Source organism: Thermobia domestica, chromosome 4 (genome assembly GCF_964235325.1).
Source record: "Thermobia domestica chromosome 4, izTheDome1.hap1.1, whole genome shotgun sequence".
NCBI classification, from domain to species: Eukaryota; Metazoa; Arthropoda; class Insecta; order Zygentoma; family Lepismatidae; genus Thermobia; species Thermobia domestica.
The window spans coordinates 39,245,787-39,273,081 of record NC_137457.1 but is presented as its reverse complement, the minus strand read 5'-3'; the positions used below and the strand labels follow the sequence as shown (position 1 = coordinate 39,273,081).

The 27,295-nt window shown below is 34.4% G+C and overlaps 1 protein-coding gene across 3 annotated transcripts in view; it reads left to right on the top strand.

Annotated features, from left to right (window-relative positions):
* LOC145683298 (chymotrypsin-like elastase family member 3B) overlaps positions 1-27,295 on the top strand; it is a 368,302-nt gene that overhangs the window by 186,269 nt on the left and 154,738 nt on the right. The gene's annotated exons all lie outside the window — the stretch shown is intronic.

Below are 27,295 nucleotides of genomic sequence, written 5' to 3'. Positions count from 1 at the left end.
AGAGCATACTTAATGTCATAAAATATTCAATGCTTTCTCATCGAGAATCGAACCTGAACACAAAATATGTTTTCATTTTGAAAGCTCTCTCATTGAAATTGAACGCAAGACCAGTACTTCACGATTTAGAGTTGAATTAATTCTTGCATGAAAAAACAAAAAGAATTTCATGTATTGATTTTAGCGTAGCATATGATATGTATATTGTTCGAAGCTCTTCATTTCGAAGGACTATAATGCTTTCAAGTGTTCAATGCTCCCTTTCTCTCTCTTTCTCTCTATCATCGAGAATGGAACCCGGACCAAAGTGGTATTAAAACATAAATAACAACCATAAAAATAAATTTAAAAAATACAGCATCACATTATTATTATTATTATTATTATTATTATTATTATTATTATTATTATTATTATTATTATTATTATTATTATTATTATTATGGTCATGATTTTAAAGTTGAACTAGTCCTTGCATGGTAAAAAAAAGAATTTCACTTCGTTTTCACGACAGAAAGGATCGAATTAACTTCATGCCTTAAAATGTGTAATGTTTTCTCATCGAGGATCGAACCAGAAGGACACGGGAATCAAACGCAAGACCTGTACTTCACGACCAATGAGTTGAATTAATCCTTGCATGAAAAAAAAGAATTTCACGTATATAGCACTTCGTTTCACGACAGAAAGGAACGAAATAGAAATATTTAATGCTCTTTCACTAAGAATCGAACCAGAACCCTAAATATGCTTTTATTTTGAAAGTTCTCTCATCGGAATCGAACGCGAGACCAGTACTTCACGGAAAAGAACGAAATAATTAATTTGTTGTCTTGAAATATTTAATGCTCTTTCACTAAGAATCGAATCGGAACCCTAAATATGCTTTTATTTTGAAAGTTCTCTCATCGGAATCGAACGCGAGACCAGTACTTCACGGAAAGGAACGAAATAATTAATTTATTGTCTTGAAATATTTAATGCTCTTTCACTAAGAATCGAAACAGAACTCTAAATATGATTTTATTTTGAAAGTTCTCTCATCGGAATCGAACGTGAGACCAGTACTTCACGATTTAGAGTTGAATTAATCCTCGCATGAAAAAAAAAGAATTTCACGGAGTAATCCAACTTGAGGTGAGCACTCTATCACTGAACGTCAGTGCCTCGCATATACATTAGATTTTATTTAAAAGAAAATTTTCGTCTTCTTTTTTTTCTAGTCGTCTTGTATTGGGTAGCTAGATTCCCCCCTCAGCCCCCCAGACCCATCTTGTAATGCTAAGAATAGAAGTTTCCAGATTTTCTGCGAAGAGTTTGAAGAGTTTGACCTGGTCTTATTCTCACGAAGCGTCTGGAAAATTTTCGTCTGGAACCTTCCCAGGAAATTGAGTTGATAAGACGATTGTTGCAGTTCATGGATGTTTTTAAAATGTATTGGTAGCGGAAGCTTCTCATAGCATATCATAATGTTTTAAAAACGTAAGATTTAGAGTTGAGTTAATCCTTGTATGAAAAAAAAAAGAATTTTTCTTCATCGAGAATCGAACCCGGATCCCAAAAGATCGTGGTCTTTCGTAAGTGTATGGTACATGTATAAACAAGATGAAACATGATTTCCTCTTCGTCATCCCTTCCTGCATCATGCATGTGTGCACAGATATTTGTATGCATAGTGTCATTAGTCTCTGTTGATCATCTGCTGAAATAACATGGCTCTGTAAATCGTAAGTTACTTTATAATATTGCCTTCCATAGATTTCGAACATAATTGAACATAGAAACGTAAGCAAGATTTCATTGAAGTAGACGATTAGAAAAATACGAATAGTGGAAGATTAAGAATGGAACTGCGACTAAATTCTGTATCTGAAAGGATACCATTGCAACAAATGCCAGAATTACCATATAGTGATGCATATAAATGTTTTGCCCCTCAATATAATCAGTATTGTACAAAGGAATTACGTTTGAGAACATTTGAACACTGGCCTATTTCATCAAAACAATGCCCGGATCAATTAAGTGATGCTGGATTTTTTTACACGAAGACAAGAGACCAAACTATATGCTTCAATTGTGCTGGTGGATTAAAAGATTGGACTGATAACGATGTTCCATGGATAGAACATGCGAAATGGTTTCCTAATTGTCAATTTCCTTACATTAAGAAGGGATATGCTTTTATTAAACAAATACAGGAAAAGTGCCCTGATATACAAGTATTTCGTAGTGCTCCGAATGATGATATACATAAAAATGTCAGTAAAAAGTTGCAATAAGGAACTTAATTTTCAATATGGTACAATTTGAAGTGAAACTTGAATAAAGTTCAATTACATACTTTTTCTTTGTATATATTTGTAAAAAGTATATGTACATATTCTAAAATTATCAAACCAATATGTATTTATACAAATAATTTACGTATGTTATATTATGTATAACCTCCAGACGCATTAGCATCGTATTTGGAAAAATGGAAATATATGTTTAATATATAAAGGAATGAAGAATAATTTATTTGGAAATAACATGCCCGATGTTGAATTTTCTGAACTGATATCATAATCGTAAGTGTATAGGACATATATAAACAAGACGAAACATGTTTGTTTCTCCTCCTTGTCATATTAATCGGTGCATAAGGTCTTAATTTAATGAAAGCCAAATTGTACTGAAAAGTGGAACATTTGAATAAGTGAAACGTGTTGCTAAAGACTTTGTATTTGGATTTAAGTGAAATTTTAACAGAATGGGAAAGAAAACTTGTACATTTGATTCCGCTTGTTTTCAGACTATAAACAAAAAACTCATAGATTCAATTATGACTGATTTATTGGATAGTGTACAAACACAGTCAAGTTTGACGGAAAACGAACTTTACAGTTGATAGGTGTCAATGAAGTGGACTTCTGTTCATAAAGAAGGTGAAAATACTTTTCATTTATACTGAACAGTATAGTACTAATTCTAGTGCATTTAATAATAATAATAATAATAATATAGTGAAATTGAAATCTTTTATTATTTTCACATAAAATTTGTATTTTGTGATCGACCAATACGGTAGGATTTTTAAATTAATATACTAATGTTGTTGTTATTCCGATACTTCTCTTTTAGGAGTTAAGAAACTTCATTTAGAATGGTTGATCTGAAAAGAAACCGTACGGACGTCTTTTTTTCGATCACAGTACAACGTACGTTTACGATGAAGAACGTTGTGTTTGTAGATTTTTGAATTTATCAGAAAGTCCATACGGTGTGAACCGCGATCGAATCAGGGACCCCAAAATACTGGATGTAAATCCTGTATCACTGAGCCATCATACTCGTAAAACCAAAAAAAAAAACAGACACATATGTGAATGTCTGTTTTGCTAGTCTCTTTCTTTCTCTGTTTGCTAGCACATTGAACTCCATCTTAAAATGGTTTAGTTTTAAGAGCAACAGATAAGATAACATTGTCAAATGTTTTGATGGTTCGTATTGAATCTAAATAACAGACTGACCTACAGCCCTGCTAAACGAATGACAAAAGGTACACTACATTTAATTGCATGTAAAGAGTTTTAGTGCTATAGTTGACTACTAGACTAGTGGAGAGGGAAAGTGATGATGAGAAATGATGAAGTGAAAAAAGTGGGAGGAAACGGGAGAACTCCCAAGGAAATCCATTCATACGGTGTTTTTCTACCACAAAGTTCACTTGTCTCGAGTAGAATTTGAACACGATTCTTCATGCATTACAGGTGAATGCTCCGGGAGAACCAAGAGGAAATCCACGTACACGGTGTTTGTTCATTATAAAGTTCATCTGGCGGGAACTGAATGTTGAACCTGGGACCTCTCCCCACCATGTACCGGAAGTGAACGCTTTATTAGTGAGCCGCCAATGTCCCTGATGAAAAAAAAAGTATAAAATATGGTAAGAAACACGACCGCCGAGCTAAGATGCCCTCCAGACAATGTATTTGCTTCGTGTTTTCCGTGTTCCATTGAGATGAATTTCTAACGTTAAAAACACATACATATAAGCGAATTTGTATGATGCTTCTGTTCACTATACGTTGATTTCTAAGAAAATGATAAGATGGAATTCTTGAATGTTTTCTGGTTCGCATTGCAATTACATATCAGCTGACGCAAGATTTGGTGTTTTAATTTTGATAATATGATGCATACCTGTCTGTCTTTCTGTCTGTAAATGAAATCTTTGAACAATGAAGAGTTTTACGTCCCACAATAAAGCCAACAAGTTCTGTCTGTCTTTCTGTCTGTAAATGAAATCTTTGAACAATGAAATGAAATCTTTGAGTTTTACGTCCACAATAAAGTCAACAAGGTTAATGGGAAATCTTTGAGTTTTACCCACTGGAATGAAAGATTAAACTATATTACTCATGCAATGATTGTTTGACATCGCATTGTATAACATTTGTCCCTATACTTGTGAAATATAAATGTAAATATATCTAAGTGTATATCTTTCTGTCTGTCTATCTGTATGATGAGCATAATCGTGATACGTTAAACTGAAATATTTTCTTACGTTTCGAACGTAAGAAATATGTGAAAGTTTGTGTGTGTGTGTGGCTCAGTGATAAAGCAACGACTTATTCTTTCAGATGAATACTTAGAATAGTAGAGCATTGTTCCCCCAGTGCATGCGGTCCCTAGTTGATCTCCGATAAAGTAAGCTTATAATTTTTTATTACTAATTGCCGTGCACTGTGGTCGACTTCCTAACATAGTGTCCGTGAGTTTTCATGGTCTACTCATACATTCTCATTCTACTAAGTATTCATTCATTCATTTGTCTTAATAATCCGTCTTCCTCAACATAATGAGCATAAACGTGGTACGTTAAACAAATATTTTCTTACGTTTCGAACGTAAGAAATATGTGAAAGTTTGTGTGTGTGTGTGTGTATGTGTGGCTCAGTGATAAAGCAACGACTTATTCTTTCAGATGAATACTTAGTATAGCAGAACATTATTCGGCAACCCCCAGTGCATGTGGGCCCTAGTTCGATCTCCGATCAAGTAAGCTTATAATTTTTTATTACTTATTGCCGTGCACTGTGGTCGACTTCCGAACATAGTGTCCGCGAGTTTTCATGGTCTACTCATACATTCTCATTCTACTAAGTATTCATTCATTCATTTGTCTTAATCATCCGTCTTCCTCAACATAATGAGCATAATCATGGTACGTTAAACTGGAATATTTTCTTACGTTTCGAACTTAAGAAATGTGTGAAAGTTTGTGTGTGGCTCAGTGATAAAGCAATGACTTATTCTTTCAGATGAATACTTAGTATAGTAGAGCATTGTTCCGCAACCCAGTGCATGCGGTCCCTAGTTCGATCTCCAATCAAATAAGCTTATAATTTTTTATTACTAATTGTCGTGCACTGTGGCAAAGTGCATGCAGTCCCTAGTTTCACCTCCGAACATCGTGTTCATGAGTTTTCATGATCTACTCATACATTCCCATTCTACTAAGTATTCATTCATTCATTTGACTTAATCACCCATCTCCCTCAGCATAATGGGCATAGTCGTGGTACGTTAAATTGATTTGAACGTACCTCTAAATTGAGTTTTCGTATTTGCTACGGAATAAGAACATCATATTATGTTAAGTTATATATTATGATATTATATCATATTATATTATGATATTGAGAGAATTCTGTTTTCTCAATCATTGAGACATCATGCCCTTCGTAAGAGAGAGAGAGAGAGAGAGAGAGAGAGAGAGAGAGAGAGAGAGATGAAATATTTTTAGTTTATCGTTCCACCTAACAGAATTTTTTCGTATTTCCACTCTTCATTGAAAATCAACGTTGCCATTTTCTTTTAACATAACATGTTTTTTGAAGGTACATTAGTGACAATACTACGCGTCTCGGATGTTTCTGTTTCATTTCGAATTTGAAAAATGTACTTATCGATTTGCGACTTATGTCTTTTCGTATCGAAAAGTTTCTCCATTCGATGGCAAATAAATCCAAAAGTAATAATTTTTTCTTCACGAACTATGAGAATTGTCTGAAACAAAGAGCAGACAAATGCCCTTATTTATTATTATACTGAACACCTAACATTACCATCATCATCATCATCAGCCTTGGAGAAACATGAATCTAGCAAATTCCGAACTCGTTATCTTTCTTTTTTAGAGTAATTAACTGAAGGTGTGATGATTGACAAATCTGAGGCACGGATCGCCATTAAGTTCCATCACTTGCTTTGTACAGGATGCATACCAAGAAGCTTCAGCATTTGAAAAACGAAGTACTGATTGTAAATTCTTTACCACTGAGCCACCATACTCCTCAATCTTAAAATGTAATAGGTTTGTACATCATGTAAACTACCCCCCCTCCGGAGAAATAAAGATACGTCACCACAAATATGCCCTTTCTCGGAAAAAGACATATGATTAAGACAAATGAATGACGAAAAAATAATAGTTGATAGAATGACAATGTGAATAAACGTTATATCACTGAGTCATCATGCATCCTGAAATCCATTGAATTTACGAGTAGAAGAACAATACACGTACTAGAAAGAAAAGATACATGTTCATCTAACCTGACATAATTGCTTTAAAAAAATAACAAACATAAAAATAAAAAATACAGGAATGAACAAAGTGGAAGTAAACAGGAGAACTAATGCTCACAGTTTTTTTGTTTACCACAATTACCTATTAACATGAATTCGGATTGAGACAGGAACCACAAGCACCAGAAGTAATCACTCTACCCATGCCCTTATCCACAGGGATAAAATTATCACGGTAGGCTTGCAAATGAACTAAAATATGATTGAATTGGGTCTTTCCTAACTTCTACTGCCCATTTCCCTACATTTGGGGCTCACTGTTGCCAATCTACCATTGGGACTCAACAATTGATCTATCATGACCGTTAAAAAATCAAATTGTGATTACTCATCACTCTGTTACAAAAAGTTACGAATACCATCAGCGAACTTTCCATTGTGATAATACCAAGGTGACAAGAGGCTAATGAGGTAATGCTTAAAATTACTAATATTTGGCGAACATGGGGCCCATGATTAGCAACCAAAAATTGGTATGTCCATGCTCCCTTTTAGAAAATTTTGTTCCAACTGGACCTGATTCAAAACGTTAGTGGTTACATTAGACAGTATTTGCAAAGATGTGATGTGCAAAAGAGTAACATGTAATCGTTTCTTAGAAAATTAATTACTTTTCAAAACGAAAGTCTAACATTAAAAATGAATCGAATGACTTCATTAAAAGATTGAAATCTATTGTACACGTTCACCATCATCATATTTAAACATCGCAAGTTTACTTTTTTTTTAAAAAAAAAAGAATGAACTACATACGTGTGAAGATAAATATTAAACCAAGACATTCATCAACAAAAATGAGAAGTGTTAACGTGATGTTCTGACGTAATGCTAAACAAGAAAAGATAGCATATATCTAAAGAAACACTGACCTATCCTATATACAGAAGGAGTAGCAATGTAATATTCTGCGAAATAATACATGATGCATTTTTATATAACTCTGCACATGTCGACAACAGGTCCGCAATTTGAATTACTAGCGAAAAAAGGTTGCATCACGTAATGGCCAATAAGTTTTGATCTATATTTGTTGGAGATACAGTAGCATCATTATTACGTATAGCCATATAATCTTCCTGTACACACGAAAAGAAAGTATTCTTCAGTTGACAAATTTTCTTTTTCACATTAATTCGTGAACAAATGAATTAATCTGTTTTCACGTTATCTTTGGAATAGTTATAATTTGATAACTTGTCAAGTCGGTACTGAAATAGAAAAAGAAATGTTCTTAACTAAAGAATTTTCTCAACTGGCTGTATGGGCGCTAAATGATTATCTGTGAAGATGTATTGCTTTTTAAGACAAATAAGAAAAGGTAATTCAGATGACGAATTACAATAGTCTTGTGTTACGTTTTTTGAACAAATCGGAGAAAGTGGTTAGATCTAGCAATGTAGTATACTGTGATATAATACATGATGCATTTTTTACATAGCTCTGCACATGTTGACACCAGGTCCGTAATTTGAATTACACTATTAAAGATGTACCTAGATGTGGGGTTAATCGAATCTGTAACTGTAACTGACCACTCACACTTCGAAAAATTGCACAAATATGAAATTTTCAGATAAACTTTTAATGCGAAAAAAAAGCTGCATCACGTAATGGTAAACAAGTTATGATAAGTGATGACACTACGGATAAAAAAATATCTATATCCTCCTAACTCTAGCAAATCCCCGAAGTCACTGCTAACAGGGGAAATATAAATAAAAAATCATCGCTGATAACGGGCTTGCGTGTACAAATTTGTATTTTCGATATCGTTTTTCTGAATATAATGTTGCTCTTGAAACTAAACCCTTTTTAAGACGGAATTCAATGTGCTATAAATTCCTACATATAATAATAACAGTCAGTGGCAGAGCGTTCAAAATCCTGTTCCCACCAAGTGAACTTTGTGGTGTACAAACACCGTGTACGTGAGGGTCCCAGCTTCAAACTCCTGTTCCCTGGAGACAGATAGAAAGAAGAGAAGAAATTGATTGGAATATTATTTGAAAAGTAGTGCCTTGTACTTGTTCTATATTTAACACAAATTGGTGAATGTATCAAACCTTCGTTTTGTATTAGTTTCTCCCACAGCTGCAACTTGTGTTCTAACGTTTTTATTTACGTGACGTCTGCAGTAATTATTTTTTTTTAATCTTGATCTGACTATACTTTATGTAGTTGTCCAGATATAAGACGTACAAGAAACCTTTTGATTCAAAATATATTGGATCTTGGTTCAAGTTATCACAAACTTTTTTGAACGTATCTATGTTTTTGTATCATCTCGAATTTGAAAAATTACTTATCGAATTGAGACTTGCCTCTTTTTGTATCGAGAAGTTTCTCTTGTTTCGTTGGCATTACTCGTTACCCTAGTAATAGTATTTTGATGTTTCAGCTTTAAATCTTCATAATAAATCTTTCATTCCTCCCTTCATTTGTACATTTTATTTCTACTTTTATATCTCTGTAGTTATTAGATAAAACATAAAATGTGAATGTGATTTAAGAACAAAGATGGAGTAGGAATATTGAAAGAGGCATTTAAATAAGAAATAACTTATCTTGTGGATCTTTGAATAAGAAGTTAGAAACATAAACGCTACTCACGCACACACGATGTTTGTACATCACAAAGTTCACTTCATGCGAACTGCGATTAATTCCGAACCCGTACACATCATTTGAGGTACAATTCATATTCAGTCCTGTTCTTTGTTTACTGTAATGAAAAGGTGTGTTCTAGGTCAGATCACCACCATTCCTTAATATTCCGACTTTTCTGTAAATTTTGTCTAATGTGGTCATCTTCCTCATCGAAAACTTGGGCGAACTAGTATTGCTCATAACTCTCGGATGTGTGTGAATTAGTATTGCTCATAAATCTCGGATGTTTCTGTATTGTCTTGAGTTTGAAAATACATCGTGTTCGTGCAATTGCTATATCAATTTAAAGTATTTATATATGCCACATGTAACATTAAAACAGTGTCTGAGGACTAAAACTTGAGTGATCTAGTATTGTCTATGAGTCTCGGATATTTCTGTTTCATTTCGAATTTGAAAAATGTACTTGTCGATTTGCGACTTATCTCTTTTCGTACCGAAAGGTTTATCGATTCGTTGACAATACTAGTTTACCGAAGTAATAGTATTTTGAGGTTTCAGCACCTTGATAAATGTTATTCATCGAGTTCGTACAAATATTTTTATCAATTATGAAGATGTTACTTGTGCTTTAGACATGTTGATATATTATTATCAAAACGGCAGGGACTTAGTTGTCATCCTTGTACTATATACGTAAAATTCTTTTTTTTATGCAAGGATTAGTTCAACCCTAAATCGTAAAGTACCAAATTCGGTCTCAGCTCCCTAAACAAAGTAGATTTTTGTGTACACAATCTTTATATCAAACGAATCTACTCCCCCAAATTAATAATAATAATAATAATAATAATAATAATAATAATAATAATAATAATAATAATAATAATATTGAAGCGATGAATTTGGTACATAACTTTTCACATAATTAAGATTTCCTGCTCGAAGTGATTCTACCTAAGGAACGTCTGAGATGATTTTTCGTTTCTTTTACTTTTATTAAAATGTAAAACTTCCAAACAAATTTACAAGATTGAATCTAAACCTAATAGCTCTCTCTCTCTCTCTCTCTCTCTCTCTCTCTTTCTCTCTTCAATTAGTTTTTTATTGGTGAATAAATTCAAATACGATTTTTAATACAACGTAAAATATTAGTGAACTAATGAATGATACATAATCGGAAATGTATTAAATATATCACTTTCACTAAAATCACCAGACTGAAAAAAATACTTTTTTCTCTTTTCATAATAATGAATTCAAATACAATTTTTGCATACAACGTAAAATATTACTCACTAATGAATGATACATTTTTCAGAAATGTATAAAATATATCGCTTTAATAAAATCACTAGACTGAAACATATGTTTTCTTTCATTGCGTATTTCGTTTCACTATTGTTATAGTAAACTTGATAATGCATATCTTTTTCAGACAGTTAGATATCCTCTTGACACTCAATTTACGTCATAAAAATATATATCACTTTCACTAAAATGACTACACTGAAAAATGTTTTTTTCTTCTTTTTTTATCAATACATATCCATCTCATCGATGTCATCCACAGGTTGAGTATCAGTTTTCCCCCACCATAATTGTGTTTGAATTCTGTCAAATAATTCATCCCTGATTGATTCTATAATTTTTTGTTTACATAATACTTTTATTTCCAATTTTAATCTTTCATCATCAATGTTTATATCGCCGTCCTTCTTCAAAGCCGGAGATACATTCGGAAAACTATTGTTCATTTCACTAATAATATTTTGTTCATTTACACACGTATGAATTGCCTCAAGTCCAGTACATGCAAGACATTGCGATTCTACATGATTGCGAATAGTCACTGTACACAATTGAAAATATTCACGTACCACCTCAATGCAAAGTTTACTTTTTTTTACAGCATGATCAATACACGGTAATATTTCCAAAAAACGAAACCATTCGTTGAATTTAAGTATACACTGTTTTGATAAGCATGAAGTGTACCTTTTTTCTCTATTATAACTATTTTCTCACCCATCAAGTTTTGCATCAGCAGTTCATTATTTCGTCCAAGAGAATTTATAGATGTACTTTCAGCTTGCGAATTTAAATAATCCGAAAAAAATGAGATCAAATGTACAAGTTTTTCCCACTCCGACAAATTTAACTCGACTCCAAAAATAATGCCTTTACCAATACGGATCACTGGCTCAAATGTATCACTATCCAAACCCATACAAATTAATTTTCTTTTCATTGAACTAAGTCCATATTGGACACTTAACAGCAAACACTCTTTCTTAGTCACCATTGTCGTTGATGCCATCTTTAACTAATGAATAATATGTTCACTTTCGAAGACGTATTCTATATGTATGACCATTAAATCACCTTGTTATCATTGTCTTAAGAATTCGCAGGATACCTTTCTTATCTCTCGATGGAAATAATAATAATAAAGAACTCTCCTGCGTGAGACACAAAACTTAATACATTCATACAAGATTGAAAATTTTCAAGCTCATCGATTTTCTTTAACATTGTGTGAGAACATGATGTCTTAAGAAATCCCACGAACAAAGATCATTTCTTTGATCACATAGGAAGTAAATCGTAAACAAAATAAGCTGAATTGCATAAATAATGAAATTTGCAAATAAGTAAGTTAACGAATAGTGTAATGAGAGAATTTACTCATGGGTACAAAAGATTTATTACACTAATTTTACAACTAAAAAAGTGCTAATGCTATATCCATACATATCAATTATTTATTAACTTGAGAAAGGCCTACGACTCGAATATGTGGGAAACAAAATTTGAAATACCGAAAAAAGTTATTTAAACTAACTAACATATATTTAAATGAATCTAAAAGTAATAATTTTTTCTTCACGAACTATGAGATTGGTCTGAAACAGAGAGAGATGCTTGACGCCCTTATTATTATACTGAGCATCTAGACTAGTAATACATGAAGGCAAAATTTGTATGTGATGTCTTGTACTTCCAAGTCGAGTTACCATATTACGCGATTTAACGGATATCTTCCAATTAAAGCCTTAATTTACAACAGTGAAAACAGAATGAATCCTTTTTCTATGACTTTTATAATGAGTTCTGTCCGACATTGGATCTCATCATAAATTTTTGTAAAAGCATCGTCAATCTTGCTTCTCGATGTATTCTGTCTCGTCTCGAGAATGAACTATATCATGAGGGACGTACCCTTGCCACAGAATTAAGATTTCTTGTTCAAAGTAATTCTACTTAAGGAACGTCTAAGAAGATTTTTCGTTTCTTTTATTTTTTTTATTAAAATGTAAATTTCCAAACCTAACCATAAGAACAGAAACACGACTAAATATAGAATGTTACACATGTTGATTGGGAAAACAATTGTGTGCAACGATAAAGATGAAATCTTTCAGTTTAACGTCCCACGAATATCTCTTTTAGGCTAAGATGAAAAATGATTAAGATAAATGAAATTATATTGTGAGATGAAGCGGAAATACCACATGAGAATCAACGAACACGATGATGTCCATCACAAATTTATTTAATGTCCTACGATTATGCCCATTATGCTAAGGAACCATGAGCTAATATATTCGGCTGTCAAACTAGGGACCACCATATACCAAATGTAAGCGCTTTGCCACTGTGCCGTCTGCTCATCTTTTCAGCACCTCCAGCTGTTCTAATAGCTAACGCGGATATGTGGTGAACGTGGTCCTGAGTTCGATTTACGGATGGGAGAGCATTGGAAGTCAAAAATAAAGCAAGTTTATGATAACTGTTTTCAAGAAACATATGAGCTTTTCCAAGCGAATAAAATCTCCCCACCTCTCCCCTGCTACATTTAATATCCTTATTCAGTTTCACATCTGAAACAGAGTTTCATTTAATTATTCACACACATTATTAGATAGGTGTATCAAAATATCATCTTTAGTAAATTTTATCTATTAAAAAAATTATTTTACATTACACATAACTCAGAGTTTTTGCATTCAGATTACACTATCTTCAGTCGCACGTGAGTATGTTCGTATCTGAAGACGACAACAAACATACATGTAATCTCAAATTCTGTATACGTTTGAAAATACGATATTCACGATTCATGCAATGTGATATTCCCCTGAGCAACTAAGGTCTATTCGATCAAAGAACAGTCTGCAAACAAATTCTATTCCCATGAACACTTACAAGTGAATTCGTGAGAATCCCAAGACCAAATTAGATAAAGCAAATAGTTCAAAACCTACAGACATTTCGTGGGGCGTAATGTTTTGTGCCATGGGAATATGTTATAGCGCAATATCTCATCACGGCTTCAACTTAAGTGATTTTAATTACTTGTCATAACACACATCATCATGCGAATATCCATATAATACTTTTCACATGCAATACAATCAACCCTGCTGATTTGAGCATACAAATTTTTTCATCCTACGTTATTAAAACATTGTGATATGCTATGAGAAGCTTCCGCTACCAATACGTTTAAAAAACATCCATGAACTGCAACAATCGTCTTATCAACTCAATTTCCTGAGAAGGTTCCAGACGAAAATTTTCCAGACGTTTCCTGAGAATAAGACCAGTCAAACTCCTCAAACTCTTCGCAGAAAATCTGGGAACTTCTATTCTTAGCATTACAAGATGGGTCTGGGGGGCTGAGGGGGGAATCTAGCTACCCAATACAAGACGACTAGAAAAAAAAAAGACGAAAAGTTTTTTTTAATAAAATCTAATCTATACGCGAGGCACTGACGTTCAGTGATAGAGTTCTCACCTCAAGTTGGATTACTCCGTGAAATTCTTTTTTTTTCATGCGAGGATTTATTCAACTCTAAATCGTGAAGTACTGGTCTCACGTTCGATTCCGATGAGATAACTTTCAAAATAAAAGCATATTTAGGGTTCTGATTCGATTCTTAGTGAAAGAGCATTAAATATTTCTATTTCGTTACTTTCTGTCGTGAAACGAAGTGCTATATACGTGAAATTCTTTTTTTTATGCAAGGATTAATTCAACTCAATGGTCGTGAAGTACAGGTCTTGCGTTTGATTCCCGTGTCCTTCTGGTTCGATCCTCGATGAGAAAACATTACACATTTTAAGGCATGAAGTTAATTCGATCCTTTCTGTCGTGAAAACGAAGTGAAATTCTTTTTTTTACCATGCAAGGACTAGTTCAACTTTAAAATCATGACCATAATAATAATAATAATAATAATAATAATAATAATAATAATAATAATAATAATAATAATAATAATAATAATAATAATAATAATAATAATAATGTGATGCTGTATTTTTTAAATTTATTTTTATGGTTGTTATTTATGTTTTAATACCACTTTGGTCCGGGTTCCATTCTCGATGATAGAGAGAAAGAGAGAGAGAAAGGGAGCATTGAACACTTGAAAGCATTATAGTGCTTCGAAATGAAGAGCTTCGAACAATATACATATCATATGCTACGCTAAAATCAATACATGAAATTCTTTTTGTTTTTTCATGCAAGAATTAATTCAACTCTAAATCGTGAAGTACTGGTCTTGCGTTCAATTTCAATGAGAGAGCTTTCAAAATGAAAACATATTTAGTGTTCAGGTTCGATTCTCGATGAGAACGCATTGAATATCTTATGACATTAAGTATGCTCTTCGCTATGCAAAATAGCTATTCAATACATAACAAAAAGGCGAAAATCAATCAATCAATTGGGAAGCTTCGAACTTGATATTCAATCAATTGGGAAGCTTCGAACGTGATAACTGAAAGGACTCTCATCAAGATCCGATAGCCGTCCAAGAGTATGAGCATAGTAACAACGTTCGCTTACGTTCTTCGCAGAAGGGAGTGAAGTGGAGGGGTTTGGGGTGTTCAAATCCATAAAGGAAAAGACAAAAATCAATCAATCAATTGGGAAGCTTCGATCATGATAACTAATAGAACTCTCATCAGTCCAAGAGCATTTAGCTATTCAATACATAAGGAAAAGCAAAAATCAATCAATCAATTGGGAAGCTTCGATCATGATTACTGATAGGACTCTCATCCGTCCAACAGTATGAGCATCCAAGACTATGAAGGCCAAGAGCATCTAGCTATTCAATACATAACGAAAAGCAAAAATCAATCAATCAATTGGAAGGCTTCGATCATGATAACTGATAGGACTATGATCCGTCCAAGAGTATGGCCATCCAAGACGATGAAGGCATCCAAGACTATCACTATAGCAACAGACTGTTCTCATAAACAAACATTTTCCCCTGTGTTCCTGTGCTAGCCGTAAAAGGCTATGAACGTAACAACTAAACGCATGTCGAAACTTGCCTCCCAATTCCAGGAAATGATATCGATTTCTAGGAAAACAAGATCAAATTTCGCTGACTCGGCCGTCTATACGCGGGGACATCTACTCACATGTCACTAGAGTTTCCCATAAAACACCGTTTCTCTTTTTTCGCGATCCCAATTTTAGCTCTATTTCTGGCCAAATACGCACTTCTTCTGGTTAAACAGGATGTTTGCTACATACTGCCATAGAGCAGTACGCTCCAAATATGATGAATTAGTCACTAGGATTGTACAATTTTCCGCCACATATGACTCAGCAGACTGACTTAGCAATCGTGGTCATTTTATGAAACTTTAGTAGTCCCAAGGATAGACCGTGTTTGTTTGTGTCTATTCGGTAAGCAGGGATGAGCACGAGACAAGATTTGTAGCAGTTTCCTCTCGAAAATGTGCTGTAAAAGTGATGACTCGAAAAATGTACATTTCTCTATTGAAAGAGCTGTCGGAAAATGTATATTTGTCAGGAAAATCCTCTCTCGACTCGTCTCGTGCGCATCCTTATCTGCAGGAATTTGAACGCAATTTTGCAGTTTCAGTCTCTTCCCGCAGTACTTTGACCTGAAGTTCTAATGTAAGTTTTTTTATGAAATTTGTCGTCTTTTCAGTTTCGTTTTATGCGAAGTGTATTACAGAATTTTCGATATTTTTCAAAACAGTACTCTTTTTCCTTGTTGCAATTGTCGTCTGTCTGACTATTTTTTTTCTTTTTGTTTTTAATTCTTTTCCAGTATAACTGAGAACACGTGGATTTGAGGGCGAATTTGCTACTATTATTAACTTATAGACAGACAAAAACAAAAAAATATAACAGTTTACTTAATATTATGGCAATTAAAAAATATATATTACATACGATACTACGTGCGATTATCTGTGTGCACATGTAATAAGAATACATGTCCTACGCAATAACTTCGATAGTTGTTTGATAACTTCAAAAACCAGCAGACATGTTTGGAAGTGATTCTTTCTAGAATAGCAGAACAACAAGCATTTTCAACGGAACAAATGTAACCGCACCACAGTAAAATTTTTCCATTGAACTTATTTCTATTATACCGTGCACGAACAAATAAAACATTCCTGGGGAGTTTGTTAGTACTGGGAATCAGTCATAATATAACGAATGAGAAAACCAAATAAAATAATTTGTATTACTTGTTTTCTATAGAAAAATAAAACGGAACAATGACACAAAGTCACACTCGTACTTCTATGAAAATCAATTATTATGAAAATTGTGAAGACTATAAAATACATATTTCCTCTGCTACTATTTGATAGATCAAGATGAAACTTTCAGTTTAAATTGAACATAAAACTGAACACCTAAATTCATTTTATTATTCACCTAGTTAGCAGTGTTGCCACGTAATAACTTAAAGAATTGCAAGAAGGGACTTTTAAGAGATTTTTTTTAAATATCCCTCAATTATTTTTTTCTTTTTACGCAGAAATGTCTCGTTCGGTACGTACAACGAACGCCAACCAATATTGTAGTAATAGTTGCTTTATTAATACATCGCAAGGTAGGGTTATATTGACGCTTCACCAGTGTCGTAAATTGAGCTCTCCACTGTGGAATTAAAGCGTTTAACCTACACCTTCCTAAAATTGTTGGAAACACATCATTCTGCACTACCTTTGTTGACATGTTTTAACTTTGACCTAAGTGTTGAGTCCTAACATCATATTTACCTAATGTTTTAATGGGTGAGCCGTCACCATTATTAAGACGTCCTCAAAACGGCTCTATCAACGACGTATGAACAATATCTCCAACAGCAGCCCCTGTTTCTATTAGAAATTTTATCAGAGTAATACACAGAGCACAAAAATGTTTCGAAAATGCAAATACAAAGTTCTGCGATGGATAAGTCTTTAAGGTGTCTACGTGTTGAGTGGAGCAACGCGGGTTCGATTTTCGGTTGGCACGTGTTATTTTTTCTTTCAAAATATATTTCTAAATGAGCACATTTGCCATTACAAATTCCTTTCTTGCATTTTTCTAGATTATCTTGAAGTAGTAGAGGTTAGGTAAAGGCAGGAAGGTTAAGACACATATGTGACTTTTTTATCTGTATATGCAGTCCAGAGATGGAGTGGGTCGGTGAGTCAGTGGGTCAAATGAGTCAAGGTTTTTGAGTGGGTATGTGGGTTTTGGGTCAAAAGAACATGACACACTCAGGCCCACCGGCCCATTCTGACCCACACTGACACACCGACCAAAACCTACTCAACAACTTATTACGACCCAACAACCCATTCTGTACAGTGCATTCTAGATAGCTTATTCCTAACACTGGTGAATTTGTCCAAATTTCACTTTCAAGAACTCCCCTTTTTTCTTTTATTCACATGTTTCTATTTTTAGATATTGATATTTGCAATTGTAATAATAGCAATAGGACTTATTACTTGGATTTTGAAACACACCTGTGAGGTTTAAGAGGAAGAAGCTACTAGAAAAATACTTTTGAATCAATTGTATCTTATGAATTCTTATATAAAAATGCATGTAACTATGTGTGTGTGAACATCCCGGTCAAATTCAAAAGTGAAATGAATTATTTTTTGGCAATATAGTTTAATGTTAGATAATCCCAACTGAAAAATTATCTTACTCGTATCACTTTCATTCTAATACATATCCTAAGGGAGTGGGGTCCGAATTTCACAAGACGTTCAACATAGAGAGCTGAAACTCAATATATTAATTATCTATTATATATGATCAGATCATATACTAGCATTTTTGTAGTTAACATTTTATTAAGAAGGGGAGCATTTTCTATACATTTCAAATTGGTAGTAAGTTGATTTGTATAAACGATCGATATTATTTGAAAAACAAATTGGGAAACTATTATTAATTGAGAAACAAATGGAGAAACAATTATTAATTTAGAAACAAAAAACTACAGTACTTCGTATTTTATATCTACTGCTTTCTATTATAAAACGTGTTTTAATTATATGTATCGTTCAGAGCATAAGGCAATCAAGACATAAAGTTCTGAATAAAATTGCTATAAAATTTATACCGTAAGCCTAAATACATGGCAAGTTTAAAGGGCATTTCCAGTAACTTCCTACTTCCGGAGACCCGTGAGTGCCAGGGCCGATATGGGTATGTAGAAAACCGTAAGCTTGGTAGGTCACGAATACGATGGTATCGATGTTACAAAGTGAGGTGTGTTAGAACAGAGGTCGAAAAACCAATCGACGGTCCCGAGAGTGCAGTCACTTCTCGGTCACTGTGCACCACTGGAGAGGATTCGTGTCTAAATCTTTGGGTCTTTCCTCATCTCCTTATTCTGTTGTGAAATTATATGCTGTCTATTAACCATTATACTAGCTTCATTGTGCAGTACGATTCTCACCAAATGTGACGAAAACCGTTAAAAAAGCACGGGTTGCTTATTTCTGGGGACGCTTATTTCTAGTGTCCGATGAGTCCCTCGCGCATTGTGGGTATGGAAAGAACGTGAGGACATCTAGTTTGCTAATGTGAATACTCCGAAGTCCTATTTGAAGTTGTTCCAATGCTAAGGCTCAACACGACCAGAATCTTCTATTTCGACCCATGCGTCTACTGAGTTTGATTTATTTACATTGGGAAACCATTTTATTTCTTAGTTGTCATATGCAGCAGGTCTGTAGCTATGAATGTGTTATCGGGGAAGGACAGCTCAATTTTTCTCTGACGTACGTACACAATACAAGCTCAACTGTTGCATAGGGCGAAAGAGCCAAGCGCGATCAGCAGTGTCTGGCTGTTTTGTGCCCTGGAACAACAAGTTCATATGTTACTTTCAAGTTTACATATTAGGAAACTAGCATGACTACACTCTGTAACCATACCACAACGCCCAAAATTCCCGTCGGTCATCGGAGATACGTGCCCTTACGAGTTAGCAATCCATGCTTCTGCGCCGGTTGTGGTCACTTCTTGTGTGGATATTACTTCATAATGAGGCTAGTTTCATGGATAATATCCGGCACAGAATTCCGCAGCATAGTCAGGAGATAAGGAAATACCCAAAGACTTAAGCACGAATCCTCTACCGTGGTGCATACACTCTCGGGACGAAGAAACGGATTTCCCACTCCTGTTAGAACACACTTCAGTTTGTGACATACACCAACCAACATGTTCGTGACCGACAGAGACTATGTCATTTTTTTTATATACAGTTAGCACAAATGAGGCCCCACAAAGGATATATAAGAAATCTGGAGAGATAACGGGAGAGCTGCCTGGTGTCGCTTATTCCGAATTCCGAGCTTTTGTGTTGAACATGTCCTAAATATTGCGCCATTTACTACACACTGTCCCATTTATGATTGAAGTGATACAGTTTCCTTTGTTGCGTCATCATTTGAGTCAGAAATACTACCTTCCGTTTTCAGGTGAGAAATACTAGGTCTTGCGTGCTGATTTTTTTTTTCAATCTGAACAGCGAAAACAAGGCTCCTGAAAGCCTTTTTCGGGACAGTTAATTCTTTCATTGAAAACCGGGCGTCTGGAAACCTTAGCCCGACGTCTACTTGCCCAGAGTTCGTTTCCGTATCTCACATATCACTTTGGGATTAACATGGACACACGATACGCCATTCTTATGAGCGTTCAGTATTCGTGATCGTGGAAAAGAACATTTCTTCATCAGTGTGCACTAATTTGTATAGAACTTTGCACTTTGTTCCTTGTTGAAAGTTGTTGTTCACGATATATTTACTGCCGCTGTGGCTCAGTGTTCACATCTGCTGCATAGAGTTCTTGGTTCGATCACAGCACCGCCAAGTGGCCTTTGTGGTGAACAAACAAAGTGCGTGTAGGTTTCTTCCAGGTTCTTCCGTTTTCTCCCACTTTCTTGATTCCATCATTTCATTCATTTCTCATTATTGCCGTCTCCATTAGCCTAGCCGGCATAAGCGTGGGAAATAAAACTCAAACATTTCAATATACTTGTAAACACAGGTTTTTCTAACAAATAAATTGGGAAGTCACTTCTTAAACTCGTATAAAAACCTTTCACAGCACTCTGTTTATCTTTTATTAACCTGCCGTTGATATTTAGTTCGTCAGCTAAGTCAAACTAGCATCAGGTATTCTTACCGTGATAATGACATTAAACGATCAGCTAAGTGTTTCACATGGCATTACAGCTCTTTCCCATACATATCGAGGAAAGTGTATTCGCAACTCCACGCAACAGGTAATTTCATTCGTTGCTTTGGCTGTGACACTCTTTGTTCCAGAGAGGTATTTGGGACACTAAATCTATGTATTAAATGCAATCTGAAACAGTTAGCTCATCGCTTAATGGCATTATCATAATAGTAATGCCTGAAGCAGGTTTGCTTTAGTTGAAGAACCACATATGAAAGCATCACCATTTTGTGTTTGAAATGTATAGGTGCACTACGAGCCGAAAATAAAAGCCTGGGACGGGTGATCTGATACGTCCCGTATACATGTAACTTTAAAATTTCTGCAAAATTCCTGAAACGGGTCCAAGGTTTGAAATAACGTCCAAGGTTTGAAAGCATTTCTTTCAGTTTCAAACAGTGATCAGTTCTTTTCATATAAAACGTTTACCTTTCTTCAAATGGGTGAATATGCAACTAGGGTAAACTGTATGGCGTTTCTTCTTCAAGTATAATTTTCTGTTATGTAAAAGTAAAGCTTTGACGTTCATTTGTATATCTACAGAATACTTCAAAAGTGCTGTAATATACAAGAAATTGGCTAAACTAAATTTGCGGCTAAAATGTGTGAAAACAAACTTTTCCACAAAATGTGTGAAAGTCCGTGGCCATAGGAAAATTTGTTGAATATGCATCTAAGTTTCATAAGCATATAAGTTTCAAGCGTAGGTTTCAATTAAAGCGGGTTGCAGGTAATTTTTAGATACCGTATTTACGCAAGTCTAAAACCCCTCAATTGTGACACGAAAAAAACAACAACTCGGCATTGATTTTAAGAATGAAAAAGACAAACAAACATGTGAAAACACAATGAAAAGTTTTCGTCTTCAATTTTCAGTTTCCAATTTACGGATAAAAAAAGTTCCCATTTTTCGGAAAATGCGGGTATTTCTAGTGCACATTTTTAAGAGTCATGAATAACGAGATTAGCTATATCTGGCAAAACTCAATCGTCTTCTGCTGTAAATTGGGTCTTGCAGATCGACAGTGCAAAATGTAGGCATAAACTTGCAAACTCGAATGTAAGACACACCTCGATTTTGGGGTTGGAAAGTAATTAAAAATGTGCGATTTAGGATTGCGTAAATACGGTATTTGAAAACGAAGGGAGGACACGGGGATAAGACAAGACGCTCAGTCATTCACGATATACCAAAGGAAAACTATATCCATTTAAGCTGCGACCTTTGCTTTACAACGATCGTCAATACAAACTAGTATTGTGTGGGCATTTCTTGAACATGGATAAGAATATTACACTGTGTTATTAGAACATATACAGAGAGCATGGTTCATGCAAGTTTGTGCCCTAGAACACTACGTATTCCTCATACTAAATTACTTGAACTCTAGATTTCAGGCAAACTGTATTGATCGTCAAGGAGCCAGAGGCTCACTTTGAGTTCGATGAAATACGCTTTCTGGGAGTACGGTTAATATGTGTTGTAATGCAGCGTATAGATTAGCGACGGGGTTCATCTTTGCACGAAAACAAAGGATATATAAGGGAAGCAATTTACCCTAATTGACCCCCCCCCGTATTTTCATCATTTACAATTCCGCTTCAAAACATGGCTAGAATTCAAAAGAAGGCACATTGAACAAATGTGCCCTCATCTATGTTAAGGAACTTTTTAGACACCCTGTAAACAAACTTTGTATTTCTTTGCTTTTTGAAACTATTGTCATCCTTTCAATTGAATAATGATTACGGGATATTTTCTATTTTTATCCTCGGTAGAAGTACAATACTATTTCAGATGCATTTTTTATTATTAAGTAAGTGAAGAAGGTTACAGAATAAATATAGACATTATAAGTTTGACAATATTATGCCTGTCATGGAGGAAGACCTCCATGCACCAACTTCCTATGTTGTGCTTCTTAGCGTATTAGTGAAATACTTACAAGAAGATCGGATGAAACAGATTGAGGCCCATTTCTGCCAAGGTTTTATTGGTGGACTCTGTGCTGTTCTACAAACACCGTGTGCGTGGGTTTTCTCGAGGTTCTCCCGTTTCCTCCCACTTTCTTCATTCCACCATTTCATTCATTACTCATTATCACCGTCTCCTTTAGCCTAAGTGGCATAACCGTGGGACGTAAAACTCAAAATTTCTGTGTGTTCTAACTGACTGCCAATGAATGATCAATAACTGATCCATTGTTTACAATTATGTACTTTTATATACTCAGTTTTTGGCTTTTCACCAGTATGAAGTTCCTTATTTTGTTTTTATTTATTGACAATTATACTTTCAATTCTTAAATATCACTTCCTCGAAAGTGAGTTTACGGAAACTCGGCCTGTTTGTTTCTTTTATCATTAACTTTAGAAGTTTATAATATACGTTGAAGATTTAAAATTATGTTACAAAATCAAACATCTTTCAGGAATGAACAATTTAATTCAGTTTCATTTTTCATTACAAACGTACGTGCACATTGACGAGTGTCACATCAGGAGGCAATTGTAAGTCTTGAAGCCTAAAATACCAATTATTCTATAAAGAAATCTCACTTCCAGTAGTGACAGCAAATGCAATAGTGTTGATTATCCGCATTAATTGAGACTGCGGTTACGCATCTAATTAAACATGCGTTCGTTTAGCAAAGAAAAGCACTAAAGTGCTTAGTTACTTTTCGTTTATTTTGTCAAGCTTGAAAAAGTGATGGGGTAATCTCAAGCAAACTTCAAAGCCTTCAAGTATTATGTTTACGTTGTTCCAAGGAAAATATATAAAGGAGAAAATATCTGAACAGTGATCAGAAAGAATGATGCTTTCTTCAATTCGTTATTTCTGATCACTGTTCAGATGATGTAGGTCAATGAAATATTGACCCACAAACCATTGACACATCACCCATCGTGACCATGACCACTGTGATCCACCATTCACCATTACCCACTTTGACAAACCGTGACCCAATATGTCCCACTACCTAACGTGACGCACTGGCCCACTACCCATCAAAACCCATCGTTATCAACTTTAACCCATGATCCACGTCCTCCTGTCCACTGACTAAAGAGCTTAGACCTGCAATTAAACATGTTGTGAAATTATCACTAATCGGGGTTTGAATTTCTATGATCAATTGCTCAAGCACCGCTCTGCTACAATAAGGTGAAGCTGACCTTTACAATATAAAATGGTAAAGTGTTTGTCATGGGTAAAATTATGATGAATTTGAATTATTATATATAATTATTTCCTAGCTGAATTACAGATACTTTTCAGTGGAAAATAGGATGACATTTGAAAGTCTCAAATCAAGGTATAGTGGACCAAAGTAAATGTGAAAAAATATGTAAAATTTTCCATATAATTAAGAATACAGGGAAAACTTAAGACTTCCATGTAATTAAACTTAAAGTACAAATTTTGTATATATATATATATATATATATATATATATATATATATATATATATATATATATATATATATATATATGTATATGTATATAAGTAGTAGAAATGGATCGATCTGGAACAGTATTGGCCAACCTAGGCCAACTCACAAGCCCCTGGGAAATTGACCACCGTACACCGTGAGCCCACGGTCTTTTACGACCTCCATTTTAGGGGTGAATTTTTTGCCTTTTATGAGCACTTTTTAGGGGGTGTATTCGTTCTCTTTTACGAGCACATTTTAGGGGGTGATCTCGTTCCCTTTTATGAGCATATTTTCCAACCCCTATTTTAACATACGAGATAACACATAAGATTACGAACACATAGAAGAGAAGATAACACACAGCAGAACAAATAACACAAAAGAGTACGTAACATAACAAGGGTGTACTCGTTCCCTTTTATGAGCATATTTTAGGGGGTGAACTCGTTCCCTTTTATGAGCATATTTTTCAACCCCTACGAACACATAACACTACGTAACACACAGCAGAACATAAGACTACGTAACACACAAGGGTGTATTCATTCTCTTTTATGAGCACTTTTTAAAGGGTGTACTAGTTCTCTTTTACGACGTCAATTTTAGGGGTGAACTCGTTACCTTTTATGAACATATTTTTCAACCCCTATTTTAACATGGGAGATAACACATAAGATTACGAACACATAGAAGAGAAGATAACACATAACACTACGTAACACACAGCAGAGCAGATAACACATAAGAGTACCTAACATAACAAGGGTGAACTCGTCCAACCCCTATTTTAACATAGCAGAGCTAATAAAAGAGCATGGCTTATTTTCCAACCCTTATTTTAACATAGCAGAAATTACACTGAGACTATGAACATACAGCAGAACAGATAATACATAGCACAGCTAATAAAAGAACATGGCTTATTTTCCAACCCCTATTTTAACATAGCAGAAATTACACTGAGACTATGAACATACAGCAGAACAGATAATACATAAGAATACGTAACACACAAGGGTGTATTTATTCCCTTTTATGAGCATATTTTCCAACCCTTATTATAACATAGCAGAAATATAGCGAAGATTAAACATAGTCCATTTTAAAGGGTATAGTCATTCTCTTTTAAGATTACTTTTTCAACCCTTAATTGAACATAGCGCATCAGACAGAGACTACGAAACATAACAGGGGGTGAACATAACGAACATGAAACATAACAGGGGTGAACTCGTTCCCTTTTTCAACCCCTATTTGAACATGAGACTATCAACACTACGTAACATACAACAACCTCCATTTTAGGGGGTGCATTGATTCCCTTTTATGAGCATATTTTCCAACCCCTATTTTAACATACTGAGACTATGAACATTCAACAGAACAGATAATACATAGCACAGCTAATAAAAGAACATGGCTTATTTTCCAACCCCTATTTTAACATAGCAGAAATTACACTGAGACTATGAACACATAGCAGAGCAGATAATAAACACAACAACCTCCATTTTAGGGGTGTATTCATTCCCTTTTATGATTACTTTTCCAACCCCTATTTTACCATAGTAGAAATTACATAAGATTTTTTTTTCAACCCCTATTTTAAGACAATGAATACCTATGTAACATAGCGATTCGATACGCTCTTTGAACCGATTTGGATGAAACTCGGCATATTGGGGTTTTCGGACTTGCTGAGTACGAATATCATACTTATTTTTACCTGGGTCCTGTAGTTTATGTGGCATACGCCCTTTCTATGACAATTTTAACCGATTTGGATGAAACTCGGTACATGGGGGTTTTCGGACATGCTGAAGGAAATACCATTTTAAATAGCTCAGCATGTTATAGCTTTTTGTGGTTTTGGTCTACCCAATTTCTTGACTAAGTTGTACTATTTAAACAAATAAAGGAATAAATTTGTGTGACCTATTCACTTTTATAGCAAGCAGAAAAAGCCCCTTTTTAGTTTTGTACCAACAATCAGAAGAAAAGCTCAGAATTTTATACCTTTGTGGTGTTACATTTTGTATATTTTTGTGTCATCCAGAGAACAATTTAAATTGACTCTCCCTGACAATTCAGTTGCCACAGTCCAATGTTAGTTATCTATTAAATTCTTAATATTACACTACTACAAATTGATCCAGTTAACAGTTCAAGTTCTTCTATTCTTACATAATCAAATGCATATGCTACAGTGGGCTCAGTGTTCATTTACAGAATTAAAAAAATGTATAACACATGTATCACTAATACTTTGACTAGTACACCCGCACTCATTAGCTTCCACTTCAAAACAGGTAATATTTAAATACTGTCATCATCACTTTCCTGGAGTATTTCATCATTATATCTATTATAGCGTCTAAAATAATACAGTTCTTCTCGTTCTTGTGTTGGATATATGATTCTCACTTTATCATGTAATTCATCTGGCAAATCGGGGTCAGACGGGTGAATTAACAGTATAGGCTTTTCTTTTTCTCTAGGTGAAATATAAACAATTTCTATGCTAGTCATTTTTCTGCTCTTCAGCAAAAACAAATCAAATAAATAATCTTATATATATACAATAAAAACATTCTATGATTCTCCGTGTTTAATAATATATTTCAAGGCAATATAACATCATGATCTATGTTCTATTATTTTCCAAATATACTCCATAAACTTATATTCCATTATAATAAAATACATAAATGCAAAAATATATATTTGTCTTTTTGAACTTAGACGAGGAAGGAAAGTCTAAAAAAATAATTGAATCGTTGAGCAATACAACTGTTAGGTAACTCATTCGTAACGTTGTGTAAATATCCGCAGCAACATGGAACTTTGAAAACTTCGCTTACTTTGATATAATCTCTTCTTCTGCTGTGATTCAAAATGGTCAAGTATGCTATTATGATTTGTCGTCATTCATCAGTTTTCTTTAGAACGGTAATTGCTATGTAGTCTGTTCTACTCAATTATGACGCAACTCTGGTTTGTTAAATCTCACGTTCAAATATTTTATGAGCCTTTCTTAGTGACGGGAGAGTCAA